Here is a 21,783-nt window from a genome sequence, read left to right on the forward strand (position 1 = left end):
ATCATTCTTCTAGATGGCAGTCCTAATTTTAATGGTAACACATATATTTAAATGAAAACATCAATACTTAATTGAAAACTACATATATTTAAATGAAAATGTAGATATTTAAACGGAAACTAATACTGTTAAATGGTAACACATATATTTAAATGATAACATAAATATTTAAGCGGAAAATACTTTTCTTAAATCGTAGCACATATATTCAAATTATAACATAAATACTTCATACTTACGAGTCTATCCAACAGTTCAGGAAGATGCTTATTATCTCCTGCTCAAATTTGTCAAGGCGCGTGTATCCAGTGTATCTTTTCTTCTTGGGAAGAAAATTCTTTCGCACATCGTCATACTGTTGATTAGCAAGGACTATACTGTCCATGTCCGTAATTATTGTTTCTTTGTTGACATTTCCTTGCCCTTCGTTAGAAGCATCCTTTAATTTTGGGTAATCACTAGAGGGTTCATCACCAGGAATAGCTGAGACATCTTCGACTCCTGATAACGGTCCTTTGGGTGTGTTGTTGACGGTTGTTGGTGTTTTGTGCTTGGTGCACAAGTTGTTTCTTGTTGGTTTGACAATGGTTCATCACCAGTAGTTGCTGCTTCGTGTTGTGGGATTATGTCTTCCTTTGATGCGTCATTGTCGTCTGCCAGTTCCACTGAGGTAAGGATTTCATTAGCAAGAGATTCAATGATCCTGTCAACATCGGCCGTGACAACATCATCAATCGGAGACACATCCATTGGAGATAGGTCCACTATAGGTGGAGCTACTGTTAGTGCAATTTCCTCAGACACTATTGTTGGGGTAATTTCCTCAGATGTTGTCCTTGTATCCGGCTGATCAACTGTGGGTGGTGCTACTGTTGGTTCAACGTCATCTAGTGAAATGAGAGATATTGTTGATTTTTTTCTCGTCACAAGCCTCTTCTAACACGGTCGTCTTCAAATGGTTATCCTAATTACGTCATCGCCTGTAAACTTCGGGGCTATGTCGGTAACATTAGGGCTATACCTAATAGTGTTAGTACCGGGTTGTTTATTTGTTGGTAAGGACATAGTATTTGAATGTGAACATCCTTCCAACGCCTCGGCAGGAGCAACAAGCTGGGGAAACTCTTTTCATTAGTATTCGCACTCCTACAACAACCGTGTAGTGATGTCGTCGGCTATCGCCCTCAGGGGGAGAGGGGGATAGGGGCTTGTCTGATGCTGAGAAGTGCATGCATAGGTTGGGTTGGGAGAAGGGGAATGGCATCGAACGAGCCTTGAAGAGGTTGGCCTCTCATTTATCCTTCAAAGCAGTGGTGCAGGAGCAATATCAACTCCGCAACAGGTGACCAAAACAAAGACTTTTCATTCATATTCGTGGCGACTAGTTTAGGAACTAACATTTGTAAACAACATAATCTTATTGAAACCCCTCAATTTACACAATAACCAATGTTGTTAAACACTAAAAGATTAATTTTAAATGGTAACCATTAAACTTAAACTATAACCAACATTGTTAAACACTAAAACAATTTTTTTAAACAGAACATACTACTCTTAAACGATAACAAGTAGATTTATAAAGAAATAAAGTTTTCTACATAAAAATGTCACTCCAAACACTTGTTAACGTAAAATGTGAAATTGTAACACACTTTGTTAATGATTTATTACCTCCTTTCCTTTAAGAGATGATAACATGGGTCCTATCGACGCTTGCTTCCGATAACTATTTTCACCATAACATAGTATCATGGGGGTCTTGCAAAAATGTAGCTTGTTGCCGTTGCTGGTGAGCTCATAAAACCACATATTCAGTATGACTGCGCAACCTTTAAGGTACCATGTGTTAGTCTTCTTCCCAGCACATCTTGCTTGCACTCGAGCGGCCGTTTGTGGAATATCCTCCGTAAGCCACTTGTCTGTTGCCTACACGCATGCATATTATCCCATGCCAGGTAAGTCATCTACGTAATCAACGATCTAATTCGGAACCCAACATGAGGTGTTTAGAAAGGATAATACCCATGAGGTACACCATAAGGAGTTTTACAAAATTTTCTTTTTGTTCCCTCTACCGAACAATTTGGTCAATTGTTATCCTGATGAAGTCTCTGTGTTTTTTGTAAATTTTTGATAAATACTTGTCTTCAAAAGATGAGCATGTTTTCTTCTTTTGAAATACGACTGTCTCCATCACATCGTGAACCAAGAATAAGCCACATCTTCAGGCCTGAAACTTAATAGGCTTGCCCAGATCTTGAATTTATTGGTGCGGTCATCATACCTTTGCAACTGAGAATCAAGAAAGGCCCTCTCTTGGAATACAGGTTCAAGTTCAGTAAGTGCTACAAACTGTGTCCTTCGGATGATCTCCTAGTGTCATCCACTCATGTGACCTTTAAATTCACACATAGTCTCCAATACCGGCATCAAGTAGCATCACCCATTAACTAGGTTGACCGCCATAATCACAAGCCTACGATAATAGCAATATATTAAGCAGTATTCAGACCTCTTAAACAGAAAGCTATGCTTTAAACAGAAAACTGACAACTTAAATGGAAAACTCATTTCTTAAACTGATACTATTAAACACTCCATAATACAACCATATCAAATTAAAGGGGAAACATACATTATAAACACTATACAGCACATTGAAGTACACACACATGTGAGATTGCATAACAATCAAAAAATCTATTCAGAAGTCTTAAACGGAAAACTCAATTCTTAAATGGAAACCTCATTTTTTACACTGATACTATTAAACACTACATACTGGAACCATATCAAATTAAAGGGGAAAGATACATTATAAACATTACACAGCACAATGAGATTGCAAAACAATCAAAAATCCTCCTTCAAGACAACATTATCACTCTCAATCATATACATAGACGAAAGTGAAAAACAAAACAAAACCCTAGCAAAAATCTCCCTACAAACTACAAGATCATCCAATAATCACACCATAAAACTGAAAAATCTCTCTTTCTAATAGAATACTTTACAAATCAAACCAGAAAAAAAACCCACAGAATGTAAAAACAAAATGAAACTGCACAACATCTTCAATGGCATCCATCTCGCCTCAATACCTTAGAGCGCAAACTAATGAAATGCCGAAGAGTTGAGCCGGAGTTCTCCTTCAAGACAATGGTCTAGTCCTACAAAAGATGTACAGGCAATGACAACTTTGGAAAGGGAAAAGCTGAATAGGTGAAGAGGCGAAGAGAGAAAATAACCAGCGCCAGTAATGGTGTTCTCTCGAGGTTACCCAAGAAAAAAGAAACCGTTTCATCTCAAAGCAGAAAAATCATTGCAGCCAAGAGCGTTATGGTCAAACCATATCTCACTTGCCACAACTTCCTATGCAAGGGACAAGGGACAATTTCGTCCAAAAAATTCAAAACTAACATCGTTACATGCTTGGGGGGAGGGTTTCAAATTCATTGTATTCCAAAGAAGGGGCTTTTTATGGATAATCAAATTTCCTATTTTTTTTATTTTAATTATGGAGCCAGTTTTAAAAAACCACCTCTTCAGGTATGCCTCTAAATATTTAAACTGCCGTAGTGCACCATCTTTCTAGTGTACTAACTGGTCAGCATATTCATGTTTTTCTTTCAGGAGATAAGTATATTTAAAAATAAATAAATAAATCGGGACAAAAATTTTAAAAATAAAAAATAAAAAAGAGATAATAATCCAGATATTAAAAAAATATATAAAATAAAATAAAAGTATAATGCTGGACATTCAAAATTTAAAAACAAAAAAAAGGTTGATAATGATCAAGATATTTGAAAGACGGAAGAATAAAAAATTTTCAATTTAAAAAAGAAAGATAATGAAAAGATAACGATGAAATAAAAAAAATCAAAATAATATATATATATATGAAATAAAAGAAAAGCCATGAAAAAGGATAATGATAAAAATTTCAAAACACAAGAAAAAAATGAGTAAAATCAAAACGAGATTAGAGTAAAAAGACAAGTAAAAATAAACGGAGAGAAAAAAAGAATAAAAAAGAGGAGAGAGAGTGGAGGAGAAGACCTAGAGGAGAAAAAAAGAGAGACCAGAGAAGAAAAAAGGGAGAGACAAGACCAGAGACAAATAAAGAAGAAGAGAACAAGAGAAAAGAGAGGAAGAAACCAGAAGCTCTAAGTAACAAGAAGAACAACGATCAAAACAGGGGAATCGAAGCAGGTACTGGATTTATTTTTAAAAAAATAGAGAGAGAGAGAGAACGAACGTTGAAGCATTATTGCTTACACATATATGAGAGTTCCCCTCATTGAAATATGATGCATGATTTCTCACCTCTCATGGATGGATGCATGAATTGGATGAATGTCGGATTTATATCACCCTTATGTTGACATATATGATTGATGGGCCCCACTGTGGGTTTCATGTCATTCAAATGCATGATTTATGATTCTCAAAAATGCATGTTTGGCTATGTTCCATGTTCACATGGTTCAAATCATATATATTTCCCAATATATTGATGATGAGATAGGAATAAAATAGGTTTATTTTATTATAGACCTATTCATATCTTTAGTAGAAAAATATTCATATTTTTTCTGTTCATGAATCTGTTACCACAGTGGGCATTCGATAATTAGTTTACAATTAGGTCATGTTGAAACCCCAAAGAATATTTTTTTTGGTTGTATAAGAAAAAAATCATGGAGGATGAAAGTATGACATGGTAAACAAATTTGGAAAAAAAAATGAAAAAAAGGATAAAAATAAAATAAAATGAGAGAAAAATGGTTATTGGAAAAATTATTAAAAAATGAATGAGGAGTGAAAAGGGAATGTTTGGGGGAATTTGCATGAAAGAATACGTTAAAAAAATAATAAAAAAAAGAGGGGCTTAGCAGCAAAGTTTGCTAAGAAGATAGATTGGTAGAAAAATTTGGCTTTGTTGCAAAATCTATGGAGAAATGTGAAAAACTAAAATATTTGAGGACACATGTAAAATTGTGAAATGTGTGAAAATATGAAAGCTAGAGGGTTTAACTGCAAAAACCATAAAAAATATGAAAATGTGAAAGTTTGGGGTTTATTTGCAAATTTTGAAGAAATGTGAAAAAAGGGAAAAGTTAGAAAGCCTAGTTGCATAAATCCTTAAATTCGTAGGAATTCAAAGAGCTAATATGCAAAAATGTCATGAGAGGGGTTAAAATGCAAAAAAGGAAAAAAAAAATGGGGTTTTAGTGAAAGTAGATTATATTATTGTAAATTTATCAGACCTACTTCCATAAACTCATGTTGAGTCCAATGTAGTGGTAGAGAGATCTCCTCGAGAAATTTTTTATTATCTCTTGAGACTCTTTTGAGTGAGAGGAAAATATGTTGAATACCACAAACTCATGCTGAGTCCAACGTAGTGGTAGAGAGCTCTCCTCGAGAGTTTCCTCATTACCTCTTGAGACTCTCTTGAGTGAGTGAAAAATATATTGAAAAGCACAAACTCATGATGAGTCCAATGTAGTGGTAGAGAGCTCTCCTTTAGAGCTTTCTCATTATCTCTGGAGATCTCTTTTGATTTAGTGGAATATTTTGAAGACCACAAACTCATTTTGAGTCCAATGTTGAGTCCAATGTAGTGGTAGAGAGCTCTCTTTGAGATTTTCCTCATTATCTCTTACCAAACCTTGGCCAAACACCTCGAAACCCCAGCCAAAGCCCTCTCACAAGTCAAAAAGATAGAGAAAAGAATACCCAAAAATCGCCGAAATCCGGGCTAAAATAGGGTCGAATCGAGCGATCAGACGGGCGTGTATGATGTCACATCGCCTATGTGGAATTTCCACATCGAAGCGTGGATAATTTCCACACTCGCTTGTGGATTCTTCCGCTCGCCGGCTGCTAGTACTTGCTACAAGAGCCGCGCTGAGCTACAACGCGCACGGGAAATACCCCCAAAGTCCACACTTTCACTGGGCAACGCAGGCGGCGCCACGCCACGCCGTGAATCACTTGGTTTCCTTCAATGATGTGCACGCTGGGTGGATCTCTTGTTCTTATACGTACATAAACTCGCATCGCCTCGAAAGCGACCGCTTTCTTTGTGTCCCTCCAAATGAATGTGCCCACCTCGAATATGTAGGAGGCTGAGCACACACTCTAGAACTCTCACACCTGATTCTATAGCTTCACGCGTGAACCTTAGCAAGATCTCCTCCGATAGTAGCATCATGATCCACATTGGCCTATTTCCTTCATAGTACTCGGGCCCTCACAACCCCACTCCGTGATAGTAAAGTAACATATAAAACACACATATTAATGTAAAACTCTGGGAAAAGTAACGCTCAACATAAGGAATGAACGCTTCGCATTCATATCGCACAAGCCATCAAACTCACACTCCTCCTGCTTTTGCTTTGTCCCTCAAGCAAACATTAGCCATTCCGCATCGATGAAGAAAACGTGAAAAGCAAGCTTTGGCCTTTAGGTTCACTCAAACGTACACAAAGAGAGTATCTCTACAAGTAAGGATTTTCAACACTAAATACGACGAAAATCAATGCTCTAGCTTAAAAACTTGAATCAGTAAGGATAACAAACGACTTCGTAAGTGTGTGAACTCACTCAAAACACAACTGTATACTCCCCAAAGTTCTGTAAGTGCAAGGGACTTATTTATCTACAACAAGACATCACAAACATTTCAAAAGATCGAGTAGTAGCTTCACACATCCTCTCAGGTAGCTCTTTCCCAAAGCGGCCGCCGCTAAGGTGGCTCTCACACTTTCGAGGTGGTAGCCCTTTCTACCTCGGTGGTAGCTTTCACTCATCCTATGAGATAGCTCTCTTTCTCCTCATTAGGCATAACTAGTGGTCCGACCTCAGAGAGTAGCTTCATTTCATATAGGTGGTAGCTCTTTCCACCCAACAAACAACACAAATACACAATAAAACTATTTTCGTTCCTTCTTTTCAGCTCAATCTTTTGAGTTTAGCACAAGAGTATCGAAGTAGTCCTTGACATCGAACCTGAGTTTCCACATAGAGTTCAAAGAGTGAGAAAAGTGCACTAAGTGTAAATCGGCAAAAATTCCTAAAATTCAAGCAAGAACTAGAGCATGAAACATATCCAATGTTGACACTCTCCTAGACTGCAGCCATGCACCTTACTGCAACTATAAGTGTGAATCTGCTAATATGGCTATGTGGAGCATATATCAATCATGAACAATAGAAAAGATGTGAGCACAGTGAAACTCACACACACACACACACACACGTCTGTTGACATCGTCCCTCAATGTACACATGCAAAGCTCCACTCAAAATATATATCATCTCATAGATGTGGAGCAGAAGCAAAACAATACTCCCTAACCCTCCTAGTGTTGCAGCTTTGATGAAGCCAATTCATGGGAGTAGTAGTCCAACGTTGTGAAGCCCACACTGCCAAGTGTCAGCACCTTGCCGCGCTCTTACGACTAAGTCTCAATCCAAGATGACAAGTACCATCTCACGACGCACACACGAGGGGTCAAGTGAAGCTCAAGAAATAGGCACAACTCGAGTGTATAAAAAGATGAAGCAATGAATACAACTCTTTGATAATGCAATAACATAAAACCTCGTATGGTAAAATCCTTTTCTCCGAAAGTGAACAAGTCTAGAAACAAGAAAATAAGATAAAGTAAAATGCATGAGAGTAGAAGGAAGAAGAAGAAGTCAAGTGTCATTGTCGCCTCTCGCGTGGCGCGTCTGAGGTGGGAAAGATATAGTATCCTCCTCGTGCCGTCGAGGATGGAGGTGCTGTGCTAGATCGGCGACGATGACGCCTCAAGAGTCCTCGTCGCAGATTTCATGTCGATGAGGCAGCTGCCTCGCTTCTAGGGATCTCGGGCTGTGGCTGGCGTCGGTAAACGTGCCATGAACTCGTACACGTGAGTGGCTCGCGTAGCTCCTAATCTTGGCAAGTGATTCTGCTCGAGCTCTGTCACCCTCCGTCCGCATTTACTCCTACCTGCGCCGAGCCTTCAAATGACGATCATGTGGGCCCCGAGGATGGTGGAATCAGAGTGCATCGGGGGTGGTCTCCGATCACGTCGCAGGGAGGTGTCTCGGTCTCCATCGGTGTGGGGTTGTAGCCTCTAGAGTGACCGAGATGCAGCCTTCATCTTCGACTGGTATGTTCAAACGACATAGTATTACTCATTTGAATATTTTCGGTCAATCTACGTAGCTTCCTCATGGTCTCTAACCTCAAAGTGGTGGCCGGTATTATCGCCTTGCCCGTCTCACCGATTTTGTCTCGCAAACCTCATTCCTGTACAATGAGTCTCAAATGTAATATATGGACCCGAGAAAAATGACATCTAATCGAGGATATCGTCCTTGATGCTTCAAATACTCGCTTAAAATGCGTCCTGCACGGGACCGTCTAGGCCTCGACCCGCTGGAGTACAAAGACATGTTCTTGCTTGTTGATGACCCCAGACTATCACCACGCATTTAATCGACCTCGCTTATGATGGCGTGAAGATATCCTGCAATTCAGGCTCGCAGATAAACATGAAGCCTTAGACACTCGCGTTCATAACGCCCTTCCACATGATAAACGACACGCTTAATGGGAGATAAACCCGCCATGTCTATCGAAGGTTCCTCACACTCGCCCGGCCAGATATCTGCATCATCATATAGACCAAGTCTAGTGAAAACCGCAGTGACACTCTTGCTACCATGACGCCGCCCAAAAGCTCTAAACCGAATCACACGACACTATCAAAAGTGAGCACAGAGCTGCGTCGAACTCAAAATGAAGCAAGCACTCCAGCGTAAGTAAGTCCGCTGGATAAAGGTGGTCGTCACGTAACGTTCGGTGAATTTCCAGCCACCATCTAATTAATACTCATTTCTCGACCCTCACGCCATACATCATCCTCGCTAGTTGTACCTTCCCTTCGAGTATCTCAATATCCGGGATTCACTGTTCGACCAAACTTAAGCTTCTAACCGCCAAATCGAGCTACGACGCGACCAAGTAGTGTGAATCCCATAACTTCCGCCTCGTGGGCAAGGTGTGCCGAGGCCGCCAGTAATCGCTTTCAAGCTGATTTGGCAGCCATGCCCGATGACTAGAAAAGGAAAGATCCATCAGTTCCATATCTGTGATCGGCAAAAGCTGAGAATGGCCACCTGGGTCGTAGGCGTTCCGCATCAGGCGCGCCCACGGGCGCGTGGGAAACCGCACGCTTGTAGCCAAATCTCCATGCCACCGCTATTCCACTTCCATATCGCCTTAGAAACAAATTATAATCAGTTTCAGCAAGAAAACGATGCGTATTAACCATTTCAATTCTGCAGATAATCCGGCTTAGAATCCAAAATCGAATTGAGACGAGGAAATCAAGGCTTACCTTCAATGAACAGCACGTACACCCTAAGCAATCCACACAATGCTCTATCAATCATCGACTCAAGACGACAAAAGAGCAAAGGGACAAGAATGCTCTAGAAAAGTGCTCTTTGGGTAGTTTCGAGGGTCATTTGAGGAGTAAAGAGTCTCGACTTTTGTATTAGAAGAGCCGGATGGTCCTTTTAAACCCGAGGGAAACCGCTACGGGCGCAAGCGGGAGCCGCCCACGCCCGGCGCCAGGTAATAACGGGTTCACAGTGGGCGACGATGCGCTGCGTGGTCTTTACCGTGATATCCGAGAAAAATTATACACGCCCGCGTGAGAATTCTCTGCGACGTGGGCAGTGACTACGCCGAAACTCACAGGGCAGCGCATTTCGCGGTTTTCGCTCGGGATGGAGAAAAGCAACCCGCAGAAAGGTTTCCGCACGACGGGCAGCAAATGCACTGCGCGCAAGCGTGGTTCACGAGGTCACGCGCTGTGGGCGAGTCCACTGCAGTGTGGCGGAAAAATCTGCCCAATCTCAGCGAAGGCACACGCAGAAAATTACCCACGGCCGCGGCGCCTGGCCGCGATGGTAACGCTGGCTGTGGGTGCCCAGACGCCCGTGCCCTCCTCGAAGAGTTCACAAGATATTAACACTAATGCTAAAGCGTGGAATTTATTGACGCCCGATGTTTTCTCCTCCGGATGACTTTAGAAAATCTGCGTGCTCGCATAGAACTAGTCCTAACATGTTTACACACCCGTAGCCCATGCATCGTGCAAGAGATATACTCGTATGATACACAAAATAGGAACTCAAACGAGCGACTTCATTGCTTAATTCTCGACGAAACATTAAGCAATGAATTCCTTTTTGAAAACCCACAATAGAAATCGGTGAGCACACAAAGCACTCCAAAAATTGAGACACCAACACTTAACACTTATTTCATGCACACACTAAACTAAACTAAAAGGTACGAAATAGTGTGCAAACACTTGGGTTGCCTCCCCAAGAAGCGCCTTTGTTTAACGGGCCACTTTTGCTTTGATCGATCTTCCTTTACTCCCTGCCACGGGGGTTCATGGAGGAAAAATACTTCTCATTATCACTACAAATCTCCGCTGCAAGCATGTATGGTTTCGCTCATGTCCATTCACCTTGAATGCAGCCTCTTCTCCGAAATGATTAATCTCAATGGCTCCATGAGGTGAAACTTCTCGTTGCGTGGTATATACGGACTGTACAATCTTGATTAAGTTTCCGAAATAAATGTACTGAAATTGAATAGTAGCACCGATCGCCGATTTTGAAGTCTTTTTGGGATTTTAATATGTCATGCCACTTCAATTCTCCTTATATATCCCGTATTCTCGATAGTTCTCATCTCCCATTCATCAAGCTCATATTGAGATGTAATATTCGTTGCTTCCGATTTGCACAAAGTCGAAATTATCAATTTAATTCCCAATACGCTTTGTGCTCACCCACCAGAATGGCAAGGTGATTTACACCAAATTATAAGAGTGTCCCTATCGGTGTTTTGTATAGTCAAGCTCTAGTGAGCCCAAAAAGCGCAGTCAAGCCCAACCTTTCTGCACTAACCGCCATCTTGGATCCAATCGCTTGGCCTCAAGATCACCTCTTGAGCTCTATGGTGTAACCCACCGCCCCACCAAGCCATGATGCAGGTAAGGTGCTTGAAGCCGATGATGAACTCCACAACGCTTAACACTTTCTAATTGTTATAAAAGTGTGTTCCCGATCACAATGATAATTTTGGAGTTCCCAATCGAGCCAATAACTTAAGAAATTTTACCACACCTTGAATCATTAGTTGGAAGAGCCTCGGGTCACCCCTGAAACATATAGTCAATCATACCAAATGTATTGATCGCCATTGACTTTGGAAGTTTTGTCCTATGAAATCAATTCCCATACATCAAATACCTCGCAAAATTGTATTAGGATTTTGAGGCATCTCATCCTCTTCTGATAAGTTTCGACAACTAATATCACATCGTAAAACGTAATTGACGAACACTGAATAAAGTCGCCAAGAGGAACCCAGCCTAGAACTCCTCTCGCAGCTCGACTTGACGAGACAGGGCCCCCACCGGGCCTCGGGAGTGACAATGTGCAATGATGTTCCACCCTTCCCCTAGAACACACCTCAAGACCAAATTCGACTACCACGCAAATACGGGAACAGTATGATCCTCCCAAGAAATTCTTGAACACCGAAAAATTTCTTCATCGAAAGCTTGCCCCGCTCATACCAGCGTATAATTTGCAACTGCGAAACTGTGTGGTGGCCTTCCGATTCTCGATTCAGACTGCATCGCACGCGTTCCTCGAAGAAATCATTAACCTCCTCGACCACGTGGTTCTTGGCCCTCACATAACCTTCTAAATCTCGACATAAATGATCGCAAACCACATTCTATGTCCCTTTTATCTTTGATTTCCATATCATTTTTGCAACAACAATATCCAATCAATCAATCCCCAGAGACGTGATCCGGCTTTGCTCATGACATATAACTGTGAGTCGTACGATCCTACCGAATATGCGACATTAAATAGGATGTGATGACAGTGGTCTCGGAATTTACTGCCAGCATATACTATCGCTAATCATTTCTCTCTCAAAGAGTGGTGTAATTCCTCTTGTGCACCTGTGAGGGTCTTGCCAGGCATAATAAAACTCTATTGAAATTGCTTATTTCTTCTCTTCTCGGCCTCTAAAACCGGCCTCCCACCGCGATAACCACCGCATCGCACATTACCGAACGCTCATCCCACTGCGTTGCTGTCGATTGGTGCTGCAATCTAACTCTTTTAATACATCGAATGCATCCAAACAAACTATTCTAAACTCAAACTACGGGAGGTTGGCACACACTACCCGATAGCATCTCGCACCCGACTTATATCTTCATACGCTTGACCAACTTCTTTAGCGCGCAAGATTTTGTCCAAAAATCGCATTGTGATCCGTTACTGGCTTCTTTCCTTCATATAAATTGGTTTCACAACGCTACATGCATCTAAAGTAACATAAAAACACACATATTAGTAAAAACCCGAGGAAAGTAATGCTCAACATAAGGAAATAAATGCTTCACGACTCATATCGTCGATAAGCACTTATCGATCAAACCATACACGCTTCATTGAAGTGCATAAGTGATCATCATGACTAAGGTTTGTCTTACGGGCACTCGGAAGTGTACAATCCTTTCTTTCTTTCTCCCACTCTCGTCATCTTTCCCCCTTTACATCGATATAAAAGCACCAAAAGTGGCTGAGGAAAGGACACTCGAGGATCGTGTTGGACTTGAACATCATCAACCACATTGAGCAGTATCACAAACCGCACTGCGATAATGAGTTTATCCACTTTCACCAAAGACATCCTCAACAACATACCTAGGGCTTTCACCCATCAATTTCAAGCTACAATTATTCTTGTAGGCCTCAAACTTTGTTTCTCGCAGCAAGGATAGCTTGTAGGGCATCACATCGATGGTGGCCCGTGACCGCCAATGCTTTTTCTTGTGTTCCTCCCAATCACATCATGCATTGATGGGACGACGACGCCTGGGCCGGCTTAGCTCGGTGGAGCTTCTTTTGGACTGGCTGTCGACATTTCTTGCAAAGGTGCACTATTGCTTCTAGTTCCTCTAACTTCCTCTTTCTGGTAAGAAGTTGTCTTCATGAATTTTGCATACTTAGGTATCCCAGCCAATATCCGATAAGTACTTGTATAAGTAATATGAAGTATTCTTTCTTATCGTAGCATCACTTTTATCGATTTTTATCGCTATTCGTGGTGATTTGTGTTCTTTTGTACATCTGTGGTTGCGAGTCAAGTTTAGAAGAAAAGAAAGCAAAAAGTAGATCATGGATGCAAATTGTTGATGAAGTACTTTTGATCAACAAAGATGAAGACACAAGTTGTGCTCAAAGACATATGGGGTGTGCCACTCCATCAGGCTCAAGTGAATACGCAAAGTGGAGGCCCAGGCGCTACACTCATATGTTTCGACGCGTGCAACATTAGCAAGAGTCAGCTCGTCGTGGTTTCATTGAAGACGGGCGCGACTCCATCGATGGATGTGCCTCATCCATGTGGCCTCATGAAAAGAGTGATCTGTGGAGGATTTTGGTGAAGTACTATAGCACCACTCTAGAGGGAAAATCATCAGATCAAATTTATTGTAGTAGTTACTATTCACAAATTTTGCAAAAACCACTCTCTAGATCCACTACACTGCTAGTGGGAAAGTCCATACGGGTGTGAGCTCATCACTCCTACAAATACCACACTTTGAGGATTATTAAAGGATCTTTTTCCCATCTTTTCGTCGACTTTTGAGGTACTACATGGGCTAAGGTTTGAGAGGCTTTGTATAGGTTTTTGAGCTGGTTCTACGATCTTCGAGCATCACGCTCCTTGGAAGAGATCTACTGGGTAGCTATTGGTATTGATTCGGTGAGGTGTGCCTAGGTCTTGACAAGGGAACCTTTGGAGGAGATGAGGCAACTCCACAAGACTATTGACATGCACTACAAGGGGTTTTATCCTGAGATTGCACGCTTTTACTGATTTAATTATTGATTGTGTATTGCTCCATGGTGAGAGCAACCCCCTAGTGGGTGCTTGACTTCGAAACCCCTAAAATGATTTTGTTTCATTTACTCTTGTTTTGCTTTTTAATTGAGTTTCAACCTTGAATGCTTGTTGTATTGACTTTCCCTTAGAGCGATACTAGGTTGAGAATCTATCTGGTAATCCTTATGACGATCGACACCCATTAGAATTAGACAAAGCAAGGTTGAGAGGGTCAAGATGGTGAGTCGAGAGGTAGCCGAACGCTCCACTTTTCCCTTTCCTCGAGATGATTTGTCCCTACCTCCACGCTCCAAGAGATCTTTGGCGGTCATGATAGAGTGAAGTGCTAAGAGACAAACTCCATCGGGCTTAAGTTGCGCAAGCAAGCAATAGAGTCGAAGTGTCGAAGTAATCCTTAGTATTGGGACGTAATAGTGACTAGGATTCTTTTACCTCGACCAAAGGGTTAGATCGATATATAGAGAATCAGGATTTATCATTTCGAGTCCTTAGAACTTTCATGCAAGCATGCCATGAGGCGCCTAGAGCATGTCTTTTCCTGGGCATAGTATAGGGTTAGTCACGGTTGACCTTAGGTTTGGGACAATGTGTATTTGGATTTTCACGACTCATTAAACATCAGTTAGGAGGCATAAGAATTAGTCTTCAGCATTTGAAACAATAAATCTCTAAGGTTAGTAATGTCCGACTACTCCCATCTTTTTATCGATACCTCTCCTTATCCCTATTGAGTTTTCCTTTCTTCTCTTTACTTTTTATTTGCATTGATATTGTTCACTCACCACAACTTGGTTTTCACTCTAGCTAAATAGCATTACTATTTGCTTCCGAGTACTATTCCCTATAGAACGACTCACCCATTCACCGATGTACTCTATTACTTCGACAACCTGCGCACTTGCGGTACACACGCGCAAAGTGTGTGTCAATGTCTCAACAAGAGGGATATTTATATGCAGTTGTTTGAACATATTAAGGAACTTATTAAACTGAGCATCCTCTTTTTCCTGTTTCAACCTGGCTTGATATAGGACAGGGGGTTTGTACTGGGTCACCCTTGATGTTCGTGGGTTTAGGGGTTTCTCATGTTGCTCATTTTCACCGCCCTCCTCCAACTACCGGGCTCAACAACTTTAGGGTCTTCCCCTGAATGGTTACCCCTATCTTTATTGGCATTTGAGTCATCCCTCGTTCCTCGCCTCCACTTGTCTCCCACTACTAAGTGTAACGGCCTTGAGGTGTTCCCTCAGATTTTGCCTCGTACATTACTGGGAGACTACCTCGTGGCCACTCAAAGATGCGCCCCTAGCAAGTTGTCCAACTTGATTCTCAAGTGATTGGACGGATGCTTGGAGATTTCTCAACACTGTGCTTATCTCATTGAATTGTTCCTCATGCTGAGCGAGTTGGTTGTTTATTTTCTGAAAGCTCGCTCATGAACTTTGCCAACACATCTTCAGTAGTGAATTTCTTCTCTTGTTGCTAAGGTTGAAATTGAGGACCTTGAGGTTGTGCCTGTCTTTGTTGCTGATGTCTTGAATTACATGAAAAGTTTGGGTGGTTCCTCCACCCCTGATTATATAGTGGTCCCATAGGGATTTCCTGGCCTCTTTGACCTCTACCGATATAATCCACCATCTCCATAAGAGTTGCAGAAGCTACACAAATAGGGCATTGTGTAGCTATATGTGCAGCCCTGCATGTACCACAAGATAGGACCGCTCCAGAACTCGAACCTGAACCCATCATGAGCTGATCAACCTTTCTTATCAATGCATCTATTTTGGCCGCAAGTGCAGCATTATCACTAACCTCATATATCCCTCACCGCCCTTTGTGGTCTCCTCTCGAGTGCACTAGTGGACTCATTGCTAGCTATGTTTTCAATCAATTGCTCGGCATCCTTAAGGTATTTGTCGCTCATGAACCTCCCTATCGCTGCATCATTGAGTTAGGCGTGTTTGATAGTTTAGCCCATTACACAACATCCGCACTCTCATCCAAAAATGAAAACCATAATGGGGGCATTGTCTCAAAACGTCATTGAACCTTTCATGAGGCTCAAAAAGTGTTTCTAAGTCGCCTTGCCTGAAAGCAGAAATTTCCTTCTCAATTTAGCTGCCTTGCTCGGTGGAAAGTATCTAGCAAAGTTTTTTTTGTGTATTCGCTTACTATTTAACAAATCTATTGAAATTTATGTGTTGTCAAATAGAATTCGAACTTCCAAAGATGACTGGAGAGATGAAATTGAATTGGTTGTAAAAATGAGGGATTGCATATGATAATTTTTTGCTAGAAAGACTTATTAGAATAAACAAAAAATTTTAGGGACTAATCAGTAATTTTCTTTTATAATAAAACAAATATGTGTATTTATCCAACTTATCAAAGATATTTAATTCAAGAGAGACCCCTCAAGTTTATATCAACCCTAGTGAGGGATGGTTAAGTCACTTTTTACATGTAATTAAATTAAACTATTTAATAAAAATATTAATGGAAATTTCTTAAAACAACCCCAAAGTTTCGTAATATGCATATTATTCTCCCTCGAATTTGAATATCAATAATAACCCTTCCTTTTAAATACAATGACTTTTTAAACCCCTTCCCCCAACCCCCAACCACCACTAAAAAGCATCTAATGATGATTAATAGAGTTAATTTGAAATTATTTTGATCGAAATCGTCCCTCATGCTGAAGTCGTAGGCAGTGTGACATGAGTTTGCCATAACGCCTCGGGTGCAAATGTAGCTTTCTATTTAAAAACACTATGCTTCTGCTTAAAAATACTTATGTTTCTACTTAAAATATGAGGATTTATTTCAAAAACGAGTTTTCGCTTAAGAATAAGATACGCATTACTTTTTCATACTAACCCTAAATTCTTTGTTTGTAGTTATAATGTAATCATGCTAATCTAAATTTCTTTTACGTAAAACTTATTAAATTTTTTAATGTAAATATCGTTATCTCCATATAATAAAGAAATCCAGTCGCCTTTTATGCTTGGTCGCCTTTATTTAACTATCGATGTTTTTGTTTAATATATCGGTTTACATTTAAAAAAGTGCTTAAATATCGTTATTTCTATTTAAATATGTACTGATCGACTAAAAGATTAATTGGTTTTTATATCCAAGATTAATTTGTCACGTGAATATTGGTTTTTCTCGTTTAAATATCAATGTTTTCGCTTAAAAATTAGTTTTCTGCTTAAGAAAACGAATTTTCTATTTAAAAACGACATTTATTTTTAAAAAATGTTCTCTGCTTAAGAAATGAGTTTTCGCTTACGAAGCTTCTATTTAAGAAATGAGTTCTCTGCTTAATAAATAAGTACATGCATTACCTTCACGCTAACCTAAATTCTTTTTGTTCAGTAGTTATAAGTTTGTTCAGTAGTTATAATGTAATCATGCTAACCCTAAATTTTTTTCCCACAAATTTATTAAAATTTTTTTAATGTAAACATCGCTATTCCATATAATAAAAAAACGGCTCGCCTTTTACGCTGATTGTCTTTTATTTAACTATCGATGTTGCTTAATATATCGCTTTACATTTAAAAAGGCATTTAAATATCATTGTTTCTATTTAAATAATGCATTTGTGTGCCAAGATTTATTTGCTTTTTATATCCAAGATTAATTTGTCATGTAAATATTGGTTTTTCCGCTTAAATATTAATGTTTATGTTTAAAAACGAGCTTTTCGCTTTAGTGAAACGGCGTTTTTATTTAAAAACGAATTCTATTTAAGAATCGAGTTCTGCTTTGTTAAAACGTAGCCTTTTCGTTTAATAAACGAGCTCTGCTTAACATATTTGTTTATGTTTCTATTTAACAAAAAGCGAATGCAAAAAGAATGAAAAACGATGTGAAAAAAGTTTTTAATACGACGTGATTCGGGCTATTGCTTTTCCCACCATTTTTGGCGCTAATGACTTTAATTCCATAATACGAGTCCCAATCCCTAGATGACCTGTAGAGAGGTAGTCAAAACAATAAAAAGAATTTATTGTTTCGGCGATTCAAAACTCACAGTACTGTTTTGTAAGCTTTTTAAAATTTTTGGCGTAAACAGTAATTTTTTTCTAAAAAAATTTATCATATCTAATATGATATCATAACTTCATGTCATTTAGTGGACCAGTGGTTTTTCCATAGAAAGTTGTTTTTATTGGTTATATAGAATTTACGGCAGACCATTACATTAGGGATGAGCAAGTATCATTGTCAAAATTATATAATAGATTTACAGTAGTATATTTGGATGTATGGGACCACCCATATGTTGGCCTTTTCCTTGGTCCCCTGGATGCATGTGATCATGTCTCCAAAAGTTTCTTGTGTTACAAATTTTTCAAATGTTTTGAAAGTGCAAGTTCTTGCATAGTGCCATACTATCAAGAAAATACAGAAATTTATACTTTTATATTTTAGTTTTCAAATTTATAGGGTTTGTGTTGGAACACCATTTCTTTCACAGGACCAATCCTTCTGTCTCTTAGCTGGCTATTTTTATTAAAAAAATTTTAAGCTTAATAATAGTGTTTCAGCTTTGAGCTATTTAGTTAACTTACTCAACAAAGATGCCATCTTGTTTAGTTTTCTATTTTATGATCTCTTAATACTACCTTACCTTTGAGTATACAAACTCTTTATATATATCTCAAAATCTGTAAATCAACCTAAACTCTAAACCCTGAAAAATGAGTTGTGATTATTTTTCAAATCTAAACTGATATTACAACATAAAAAAATGTAATTAAATTAGCATGACCACCAAGGCAAAATTTAAAACTACATTTAATAACATGCTCATTTATGAATGATCACCGAGGTCTAATGAACATGATGACTTTGCTAACAACTATCTGATGAAGAAAATTTGAAGATATAATTAAATTATTGAAACTAAAATTATTATTATATGAACACCTCACAATCTTTCATAGTTTCTATTTAACTCTCTGATTTTGTTCAAATAAAAACATAAAAATAAAACGAAACCATGACATATTAATTGGCAAATTAAGAACCCACAAAGAAATACTCTTTAAATGATACAAAAATCCACTCAGACATACCTTTTTTCATGCATGCCAACACATTTGCAATCACAAAATCACACCACCATTCCTTCGAAAGAATAAATCTTAAATTTTAAAATTAAGAAAAATTGGAAAATAGAATACAGAGGATAAAATCACAAGCAGAAATCATCCCTCCTATTTGCGTAAAATCTGAACACCTCCAAGTGGTCACTTGCTCAGCCTCACGAGCTCTTTGTTGCGTGCTCCGGTGAGTCTCCAGCGGTCACCGAAGGCATCTTCTTAAGACTTTTGCTGATGATACACTTGCCTCTCAATCTCTATTTCTCTTCTTTAGTGCTTCTTGATGAGCTGCTTTCATCTCACACAATTTCCAGCAATATATCCCGTCCTTTTCTTAATTAAAATATTCCAAAAATTCAATTAATAGTGATGGGGATGTAAGTGCCGCAAATACTGACCGTCCTGAAAATTTTATCTTGGGCAAATAGCTGCAATCCGTTGTTTCAAATGGCTGTTAAGCCAACTGTGAGAACTGAACGCTGGTGGTCGAGGAAGGCCACCCTGAGGAGACAATGCTGAAAACCCTCAGTCTTCAAAATAAACATATAGTAAGTCTCCATTAGTACTGATTTTCCTCATAAATTGTAGTATGTCCAATATATATATACATATATGTGTGTGTGTGCGTGCGTGTGATTATAAGAACTACTCGCAATGATGTAACGCTGCGCTCCCAGCTCGGAAATGTCACTGCAGTTTCCTAACTCGAGATCTTTGTGCCGACTGCCTGTTGGCCAAAAATCCTAAAATCCACATTGAGATATATATACGTGAGTTCTCAGCAGTACCTAAAAAGCTACATTGAGAAAAAGATGAAAAATTGATTATTCACCTCTTTGACCCTTTTTAGGATCGACAATGATTTGATCAGCGGTTGAGGCTGCTGCAGTGTGGGCAGCTTGGTTTGTCTGTGGCTCAGACTTGCACAGGCTTTGCGTCTCCTCCAATTCGTTAACCAATTGCTGCTCGGAAGGCTTCTCCTCGTTAATGCTGCTGTGATCGGAAGGTTGACGGAGTGGAGGATGATAATGGAGCAGCAGATGCGCCTGATGACGGTGGCAGGTCGTCAGGGAACATAGAAATGGAGCTGATCTTCATCTAGGCGATCGAATTCATGCATTGGTGCTCCACCACCGTTACTACTGATCATTGGCGCTTCAAGAAATGCGACTGAGTCGCTCATGGACCGTCGGTGAGCACCACGTCTGGTTAAAGTGAAATCAAGAAACTCATCAACCCAAGATGGGTGGTTGCCGGATGATGGTGGTGGAGCCGGAGCTGGAGGTAAGAAAGAGGCCATGGAGGGAGCTCGCTGATGGCCGAAGCTAGGCCAGTTGCTGGGTACTTTAGGAGGTAACTGAGCCATGTTGTATATGAGGTTTAATAATATCAGAAGAAGAGATAATAACAATAGTCAATAAGTATTGAGAGGTGAAGAGATGATGAGCAATTAAGTTTGAATGGAAAGGCTACTGTTGTGCTAGTTTCGGATTGTTTTGATAGGGAGGTATAAATGTATAATAGAGGGATAGAGAGGGAGAAAGAGGGGGGATCATATGAGATTGATAGGAAGGACAGCTAGGAACAGCTGTTAAAGAGAGAGAGGGAGATTTGAGAGGGAGCGGGGAGAAACTGAAAGGAGGGAAGTTGGCCTCAACGGTTTTACAGGAAAGTCGTAGGGCAGTTTGATTATCTGGCAGGAATCGTCCCCACGTGCCGATGTGACTGTGCACTATTTTTGCTTATGAAATATTTATTTTTAGGTGGGAGAACATAATATTATACACACGCGCTCTGTATTACTAGTACTGGATCTTTTATAAATAAATAAATAAAATTAATATTTAAGTAAATTTTAGGACAATGATTTTGGAGTAAGTCTTTTTTTTAACAACACAATTGAAAACAATGCTACACAATTAGTAACTTATGGATGGAAATGCGTCAATTTCTTTAAAATGGTAATTTATAATTCTTGCCGATCAATATATATCTATAAAAATAGATGATTTCTCTTTAACTCATGATAAAAATGAAATTGAATAAGGGAAAAATCAAGCCAATCATTAAAAATTTCAGGCTCCATTCACTCACTTGTCATGGAATTAATGTCTTCATCTTTAGAATTAAGTCATTTTATTAATTATATTTATCATTTTATATTATTTAATTTCTAAAAACTATTTATATAACCAAGTTTAATTTATTTTGTGTCTTATTTTCTTTCATATTTTAATAATGTTTTTATATATCCCATGACAGTTTAATTTCATAAGTGTTTTTCTTAAAACTATGCGTCATTGTTTTATGGGTGAGCCTTGTTTTTGAAGTGTATGTAAAAACCGACTACCCACGGGTTCTCAACTAATCGAACTCGCGCCTGTAATCGGTCTAGCTTTGGACCGAACGGGCTCTAGTTGGTTTATTTATTTTTAAATTTTTAATTTAAAACCCGTTTGAAAATTAAAAAGCAAGATATTATATACTTTGTATTTTATTTTTATTCCACATTTTTTATTGTTACTTTTTGTTGTTGTTGTATACTTATATTTTATTTAATTATTTATTTTTAAATATTTATTATTTGCGTTAAACTTTGTAATATACAATTTTATCCTTTTTAAG

General features: G+C 39.2%; 1 pseudogene; it reads right to left on the reverse strand.

Moving 5' to 3' along the window:
* Positions 1 to 441: 441 nt before the first annotated feature.
* LOC120255682 lies at positions 442 to 20,664 on the reverse strand (annotated as a pseudogene).
* Positions 20,665 to 21,783: the final 1,119 nt, after the last annotated feature.

The sequence above is a fragment of the Dioscorea cayenensis genome, unplaced genomic scaffold (genome assembly GCF_009730915.1).
Source record: "Dioscorea cayenensis subsp. rotundata cultivar TDr96_F1 unplaced genomic scaffold, TDr96_F1_v2_PseudoChromosome.rev07_lg8_w22 25.fasta BLBR01001131.1, whole genome shotgun sequence".
NCBI classification, from domain to species: Eukaryota; Viridiplantae; Streptophyta; class Magnoliopsida; order Dioscoreales; family Dioscoreaceae; genus Dioscorea; species Dioscorea cayenensis.